This window comes from Peromyscus leucopus, chromosome 3 (genome assembly GCF_004664715.2).
Source record: "Peromyscus leucopus breed LL Stock chromosome 3, UCI_PerLeu_2.1, whole genome shotgun sequence".
Lineage (NCBI taxonomy): Eukaryota > Metazoa > Chordata > Mammalia > Rodentia > Cricetidae > Peromyscus > Peromyscus leucopus.
In genome coordinates this window covers 142259256-142268568 of record NC_051065.1, presented here as the reverse complement: position 1 = coordinate 142268568, position 9313 = coordinate 142259256, and positions in this window count along the sequence as shown.

The following is a 9313-nucleotide window of genomic DNA, read 5'->3' as shown; positions in this document are numbered from 1 at the left end:
CTCAGTGAACAAACAAACAAACACAGAAAAAGGACGTGGGCAGTGACCTGCTTTGTGGACAAGTGACCAAAAGTTTGCTTTGATGTTAGGATAGATGAAATGTGTACAGAGCTCATTCATTAATTCAGAAATAAGCACCTAACATGTGTCAATCACTGCTCTGGGTTGAGGACTCAGCTGTGAACAGATGAGACTGTCCTTTTCTTTGACTTTGTAGTTTCTATAGTGGTGTTGCTGTGCAGTCAGAGACATGAACACCTGACTCAGAGACTGTGGGATGTTGAATGCTAGCAAGAAAAATATTTAAATGGATATTAATTTTTTTTTGCCATTAGAGGTGGCATCATGTCAAGCAGAGTAATCATGACTGGCCTTACTGAGAGATGATCCTGGAGTCCCTCCCTGAAAGATGCCAGAGATAAAAGCTGAGTATCTGAGAGATTAGTCTGTCTTCTAGGAAGCTAGACCAGCAAAGGCAAAGGGAGAGCATGCCTGTGATGTTGTAGGGGAACATGCATGTCCGGTGTGCTGTGGAGATCAAGTCAGGAGGAATGGTAACAGGTGGAAAGGGGTTTGGATGAAATGAGGACATGACTGCTCCAAGGTGTGGATGAGAAGGATTTTATTGTAGGTATGAGGGAGAGTACAGCCAGAGACCTCTGGAAGAGTCCAGAGCAGGGAGAGAAAGTATAGACTGAACATGATGATCAGTAGACTGAATCAGGCTATGAGAAGAGAAGAGCGGGGACAGAAGAGTGAGAGAGGAAGAGAGTGGGGGTGGGCAGAGAGCAAAGATAGATCCAAGAGCCAAGAGGGTGCATGACAGACATGACAGGGCTAAATGGGAATGAGAAGCTGGGGAAGCGAAGCGAGGCCCATGGGGTGAGATGAAGTAAGAAGAGCCATGGTGGCAGCATGGACTCTGTATCAGGGCCTTGCTGAGAGAGCCTAGAGGCCAGCACATGCTTTGGTATGTTGAGAGGCATCACAGACAGACATTTGTGCCCATTTGGACCTGACAAGGGGAACCCCAGAGAGTGGCATTTACAACATCCAAATACCTCATTATCAGGCATTTCTCCTGACCCAGCCTGTATCCTATTCTGTAAAACTTCGGCAATCAGCCCAACCAACCTGCTGCCAGAAGATAACCCAACAAAGTCTCTCCACGACAGCAGCCAAATTAGGGTCATCAGACTCCACCAACCAGATGAAGGGCACAGCGAGTTATGATTCTGTGATGTTTCAGTGATTATGGACCAGACAGGGTCCAACCACACAGATTTCCTGAGAGCAGAGATGCAGTCCATGTGATGTTGCAGTGGATATGGACAAGGTTCGTGAGCACAGACTCTCGTGAATGGAGATGCAGTCCATGAGCTCTCTCTCTCCACTCTGCTCTCCATCCTCACTCTGACCAACAGGAGCTTGCAGCTCAGCTTGTCCAGGAAGGTGCTGGCAACGTGGAAGTGCCTGTGGCTGGGGAGAAAGATGGACTTGAGCAGCTTCAGCTCCTGTCTCAGGCAGGGCCTGGGCCTGACTGCTCCCAGCCTTGTCACTGTGGCTGTGATCGCTTCACCCTCCACTCTGCGCAGCTCTGGAGCTGCCAGACTGAAGTGACAGAAACGTATTTGCTAAATCCTGACTCCGCCTTAGGTCAGGAATGTACAGCACTTAGAGCAAGGTTTGCTGATCTGCATTGTTCTGCTTCTATCTCTATAAGGTGTCTGCCCCCCAGTCAAACAGAAACACCACAGGGACACCACTGTGCCCTTTTGTTATTAATAGTTAATATCCGTCCATGCTTGCCAGCGGCTACCACAGCTACACCAAGGGAAAGTGCTGAACTTGTGGGTTTTGTCTTTATAAACTCCCTGCTCACTCATCTGGGGGCCACCTTTATTTTGGAGTCACAAGAATGTGTGCCCAGGCCAAGTATATGTGTATCAATAGAAACTTCAAATTCTTTAAGAGCTTATTCTAGAAATACTAGAACCTGGGGTGCTCATAGCCAACCTATCCACAGAGACCCAATTTACCTTCCAGGTAGCTTTATGTAAAACATTGTACACAGAGGCCTTCTGTGGAGGAGCATATGCCTGGGGCTGTGGGTCCACTGGCGAAGAGAAAGGGCTCCGGTTTATCGAGTACTGTGCTTACTGGCTGATTCTCCATTCCCCTACTCTCCAGCTGCCACAAGCAAGGTGAATACCACTGTACTGGATGGCATTGTGAAACAGTCCTATTGGGGACACCTCCAACCCTCTATAGTCTTAGAAAGGAAACCATCATCACCTTCCTGTGGCCACAGGCATTTCAATTCCATATCCATAAAGGTTAGGGCCTATCAGGAAGCCAAGGATCATTATTGGGAAACTGGTAGAATCTGAGAAGTCAGGTTATACTTAAATGGTCCAGACCCAGTCAACAAATTTACTACCTAAAAGAAACCTGTGCCTAGAGTCATCCAGCTTATTTGCCCAATCCAACTCATGTTGTTACCACTGGAATAAGCCCTCTATGATGACAAGTCACAAAACTCCAATTTTCCCAGGAATTCCTTTGGTAATCTCAAAGATACAGGTCCAGAAGGCAGTGGAAGCCAGGCCCTCAGTGTTTGGGATGCTAGGAAGTATATCATTTCCTTAACCGTTCCTAATGGACATACATCAGGACTGCTGGCTGTGCCTGGATCCCAGGCCACCAGACTATGTTGGGAATGGAACTTACATTCCACTTCCAACCCTAACAACTATAAACGAGACTAACCTAAGCTCACCCTGGAGGATCTCCATGGGAAGGGTGCCTGTTTAATGTCACCAAGATATTCCTGACTTATTTCCCCCATGCAGATTATTGTAGTCATACACATTGGGATAATGCCAGGAAAGGCAGTCAAGTGTATATATCCAGACCCAGAGACTACCTAACTTGCTTTCATTAATGGCTTAACCAAGTGTACATCTTTTGAATTGTTTGTACTGGAGGAGAACTCACACCTGTGCTGTCTCATACTTGTTCTATCATGTATGTGTAGATGAATTTCTAAATGGTCTTAATAAATAAAAAACACAGAGCCAGAAATTTGGGTTAAAGCCTGAGAGAAAGATCAGAGGAATAGGACAAACCATGAGCTAACCTCACCTCACCAACTCTGCAGCTTCTAAAGAGAGTGACTTCCTGTCTACCCAGGCTTATATGCCTTGCTGCTCTGCCACCTGATTTGCTTTCTGTCCAGCTACATCACTTCCTCTTCCTGGTGAGCTCTGTCACTTCCTGTCTGTACAGGCCTCCAGAACTCTATGGTTGGTACTGGGATTAAAAGTGTGTGCTGTAGATGAAATTCTAAATGTTCTTAGTAAGACACACAGGGCCAAATACAGAGTTAAAGCCTAAGAGATCAGAGCAAGAGCCATGACTCCCTTTAGCTTACCACCCACTGCCGTCGCTTCCCCTAAGAGAGAGACCTTCTTCCTGAGTCCTGTCTTTTTATTGTCTTTCTGTTCTGCCTTCTCATTGGCTCTAAACCCAACCACAGGACTTCCTCATAACTGCCTATCTATACAGACTTCCAGGTCTCTATGGTTGGTACTGGGATTAAAGGCTCATGTCACCATGCTTGGCTCTGTCCTTGAACACACAGAGACTCTGTCTGCCATGTGATCAGATTAAAGGCATGTGCTACCACTGCCAGACTTTTGCTTAATGGCTATGACCTCTGGTCTCCAGGCAAATTTATTTATTAACACACAAATAAAATCACATTACAGCACAAATAAAATATCACCACAGTGTGCTACCATGCCTGTTTGTTTCCAGTGTGGCCTTGAACTCACAGAGATCTGATGGATTTCTGCCTCCAGAATGCTAGGATTAAAGGCATGTGCTATCACTGCCTATCCTCTATGTTTAATATTGTGACTGTTCTGTTCTTTGATTCCCAGATAAGTTTATTGGTGTGCACAATATCTCAACAACATTTCTCCCTTTTTTGTTTAAAATAAAAAAGTTATAATTAATATAAGAAAAAGTATATATAATAAGCATATACAATATATACAGTCAAGAATTACATTAACAATATCTAGTCCATTAACATTTGGCAGATTCAGACAAAAAACTACTATATATATGCAATGTCCAGTCCATTAACATTTGACAGATTGAGACAAAAAAATTCATTATTTATCTTATTTTGGTGAGTTCAACACAAATTTATATATAATATACAAAAATCCAATCCAAGGAAAATATTTAAAACAAGTAGTTCCTTTTTAAAAATAGATTCAATAATCTACCTTTTTATCTTATCATATCCATATTCCCTCTCAGGAGTTTGTGTTCATAGTCCCATAGTTGGAAATCAAGGACATAGTTCCTTTGTTTTGCTATTTATCTTATTCTACCTTACCATAAGTTTCTTTTTACCCAATATTCCTAATTCTATTCTTACTCTAAATTTCTTCTTATACTATATTCCTATGTTCTAACTTACATTTTTCTTCATTTTTATAGATAGAAATTAAGAGAGAGAAAAAAAGAAAGAAATCTAGATAGAAATCTTCACTGCAGCCTCACTCGTTCTTAACTTTGACTAGCTTTCACTCCAGAGAATAAAATACCATCACCTTTATATTTTAATTCCTTATCAGGCATGTCTCCTTAAACCTGTGATGCCCCCTGACACTCCTTTCACCAAGTCCCTGTTCCCTGTTCTCAATGCCATCTGTTGGAGCCCAGCTGGGAGTCTGGCTCCCACATTTTACACCAGGGTATTCTTGAGAAGTGAGGGGTAAGAGATATTAGATAGAGGGATAGAGGGGAGAGAAACAGATAGAAACACAGGATGCCTCGGGTGGGCCTGGATTCATATCCACTGGCCTCTTCTGTCTCCTCTAAAGGGCTATTTATAGGAATGCCAAGGGGTGGAGCAAAGACCTCCCCCAACTCAGCCAAGTATAGACCCTTCCAATCACCTAGAAACCATGCACATGGTCAAGCAATCCTTTAATGCAGCTCTGCTGGGTAAAGCAAGCTCAGATTTCACTAGGAAAATTTGTGGGCCTCCATAACTTTTAAGAAGAATTAATTCTAATACTTCTCAAATTATCCCATAAAATAGAAGCAGAAGGGACATTGTGCAATTCTTTTTACAAGGCCACAATTACCCTGATACCCAAACCACCTAAAGTCCAAAGAACACATCAAAGAGATCATCCGCCATAATCAAGTAGGTTTTATCCCAGAGACACAGGGGTGTTTTGACATACAAAAATTGATGTCATCCACTTGATAAACAGACTAAAAGAAAAAAATCACATGATCATCTCATTAGATGAATAAAAGGCTATTGACAAATCCAATACCCCTTCATGATGAAAGTCCTGGAGAGTGTTTGAGTTCAAGGGATATACTTCAAAATAATAAAGGCAGTTTACAGCAAGCCCACATCCAACATCAACCTAAATGGAGGGAAATTCAAAGAATTTCCACTAAAATCAGGAACAGTATAAGGTTATTCACTATCTCCATACCTATTCAGTATAGTACTTGAAGGCCTGACTAGAGCAATAAGACAACAGAAGGAAATCAGGGGGCTATATAATGGAAAGAAGAGATCAATGTATCTTTATTTGCAAATTATATGAATATATATATATATATATATATATATATATATATATATATATATATATATATAGTGAGTCTAAAAATTACACTGGGGAACTCCTATAGATGATAAACTCTTTCAGCAGTAGCAGGATGCAAAATTAACTCACAAAAATTAGTAGTCCTCCTATATACAAACTACAAATGGCATGAGAAAGAAATATGGAAAATACCACCTTTCATAATACCCTTAAAAATTTTAAAATGTCTTGGGGTAACTCTAATCAAGCAAGTGAAAGACTAATGATAAAAACTTTAAGACACTGAAAAAGAAATTGAAGAGGAATCAGGAGATGGAAAGATCTCCTATGCTTATGGATTGCTAGAATTAATATAGTAAAAATGGTCATCCTACATAAAGCAATATACAGATTCCATGTAATACTCATCAAAATTCCAACACAATTCTTCACAGATCTTGAAAGGACAATCTTCAGCTTCATATGGAAGTACAAAAAACCCAGGATGGTTAAACTATGCTGAACAACAATTGCTGCAGGTATCACTATCTGCAATTTCAAATTGTATTATAGAACAATAGTAATACAAAATGGCAAAAAAAACCCACAACAACCCAAAAAACCTCAAACATGTATCATCAAAATCAAATTGATGTCAGAGACATAAGTCCACACACTTTTGGACACCTGATTTTTAAAAATGATTTATTTTTATTTACATTGGTGTCTTGCCTACATGTGTGTCTGTGTGAGGATGTCAGATACCCTGGCAGTGGAATTATAAACAGATGTGAGCTGTTCATGGTGCTGGGAATTGAACCTAGGTCCTCTGGAAGAACAGCTGGTGCTCTTAACCAATGCGTCACCTCTCCAGCCCCCAGACACCTGATTGTTTTTTATAAAGAAACCATAAATACACACTAGAAAAAAAAAGCCAGCATCCTCAACAAGTACTGCTGGTCAAGCTGAATGTCTACATGTAGAGAAATGCAAATACATTCATAATTATCACCCTGCACAAAACTCAGCTCCAAATGGATCAAAGACCTCAACAAAACCAGATACACTGAACATATAGGAAATAAAGTGGGGAATAGCTTTGTATTCACTGGCACAGGAAAAGACTTTCTGACCAGGACATTGTTAGCAAAGGAACAAAGATAAATAATTAGTAAATAGCACCCCACAACACTGAGAAGTCTCTGCACAATAAAGGACACCATCATTTAGACAAAATGGCAGCCTACAGAAGGGATTTTTATATTTTTTCAGCAACTACATGTCTAATAGAGTGTTAATATTTAAAATACATAAAGAACTTGAAAGACAGGACATCAAAAAAATGAATAACCCAATTTGAATGGCACACATATCTAACCATGGAGTTCTCAAAAGAAGAAACATAAATGGCTGAGAAACTTTTAATGAAATGGTCAATATCTTTAATCATCATGGAAATACAAATCAAAACTAGGGATTTTGATTTTACACTGGTCAGATTGGCCAAGATCAGTAAAGCAAACAACAGCTCATGTTGGTGAAGATGTGGTCTAAAGGAAACACTCATTCATTGCTGGTGTGAGTGGAAGCTTGGATAGCCATTATAGAAATCAGTATGGTGGTTCCTAAGGAATCTGGTAATCAATCTACATTGAGATCCAGCTATATTACACCTGTGCATATACTCAATAGAGCCTACATTCTACAACAGAGACACCTGCTCAACCATATTCATTGCTGCTCTATTCATAATAGGCAGAAATTAGAAACAGCCTAGATGTCCATCAACAGAAAATGGATGAGAAAAACAGGTACAGTTATGCATGAAATATTATTCAGCTATTTAAAAAAGAAAAATAATGAAGTTGTCAGATAAATGGATGGAGCTAGAAAAAAATTATCCTGAGTGATCTAACCATGTAGGCAGAGTTTTCCTGTCCTGGCTGCCTGCTCCTAAATAAGTGACACAGAGACTTATATTAATTACAAATGTTTGGTTGATAGCTCAGGCTTGTTACTAGCTAACTCTTACACTTTAAATTAACCCATATTTCTTAAATAAATTCTACCACATGTCTCATGGCTTGTTACCTCATTTTCTATACATCCATCCTGCTTGCTTTGCCTCTGGCAGACATCCTCTCTGACTCCACCCTTCCTCATCCCATCACTCTCAGTTTGGCTTTCCTGCCTAATTTATCCCATTCAGCTATTGGCCAGTCAGTTTGTTTATTAAAACAATCATAGTGACATACATCTACACAATGTACAGAAGGATTATTCCACAGCATAACTCCAGACCTCAAAAGACAAATATGGTATGGATTCATTTATATGGATGTTGGCTGTTAAGTCCTTAATAAGCAGGTTATAATCCCTATAACCACTGAGGTTAGATATAGATTAAAGGAGCAGAGGGGAGGGAAAAAATCTTCCTAGAAAAGGAAATAGAATAAATACTTATAGATAGATGGGGGTGTTGGGACTATAAGGGAAGATCAAACCAGGATGGGAGTAAGGAAAGGGTTACTGGGAGGGCCATTTGAGGGATTGCATGGAAGTCTGTCACAGTAGAAGCTTCTTAAAATATGTACAAATATGAAATAAATCTAAATTGAATAATCAAACAACAGGGAAGGCTAAGGCCCAAATAGACATCTCAAGCCACCAAATGAATCTCCAATGTTGAGAATAGTTTACATCTATTCAAGTTTTTAGCCAAAGAGGCCCAATGGAAAACCCCTAAACAACTCATACTGTTACCAAGACTATTGGTTGCTCTCCAGAAACTGATTTTAAGGCCCAGTTGCTAAAGACAATGCCTATATAACTCAATGAATATGAAATTATAACTGGTGCCTATCTAGAGCCTTCACCCCTACTGACTAGTGTTCATGAATAATGGAAGGTACTATGTACACTGCCTTGGAAGAAAGGTGAACACCAACCCAGATACTAACCCTTTGGTCTACAATGATAATGAACATAAACTGGTTCAATAGTGCTATAAAAGTTGTGTGAGTAACCAACCACTATCTTATTGGATTTAAGGCCTACTCCATGAGCTGGAACCCATGCATGAGACATCAGGTGGCCAAGAACCTCAGATCAGACAGGTCATGGACCTAAGGAAAAACCAAATACTGCTATGTTGCTAAAGGAACACAGCAATAAAATGACTCCTAGTAATACTCGGCTATACTCATAGATTAGTGTCTTGTTCAGCCATCATCAGAAAAGATTCACCCTGCTGTAAATGGGAACAAATACAGAGACTCAACTGGACAATGTTCAGACAGTGAGGGACCTTGGAACACTTATCCCTAAATGGAACGTCTTCATAAAATATCTTCTCTGAAGGCTCCATGAACTCTGTAGAATATGAGGCAGAAGGATTGTAAGAGCCAGTGGGGATGGAAGACACCAAAGAAACAAGAACTTCTAGATACAACAGGACTGATGTATATAGGAGCTCAGAGAGACTGGAGTAGCATGCACAGGGCCTTTACAGGTCCAAGTCATGTGGGGGCCTCAGCCCTGAGAGTAGATGTGAACACTAGCTCCCATCCATAATCCAGAAGCTATCTCTAATTGATATCCACTTGCAAATGAAAAACTGTTTTTCTCCATTGGTCTTACTGTGTACATAAATCACATTTATGGCTATGACCTATGCCCAGCAG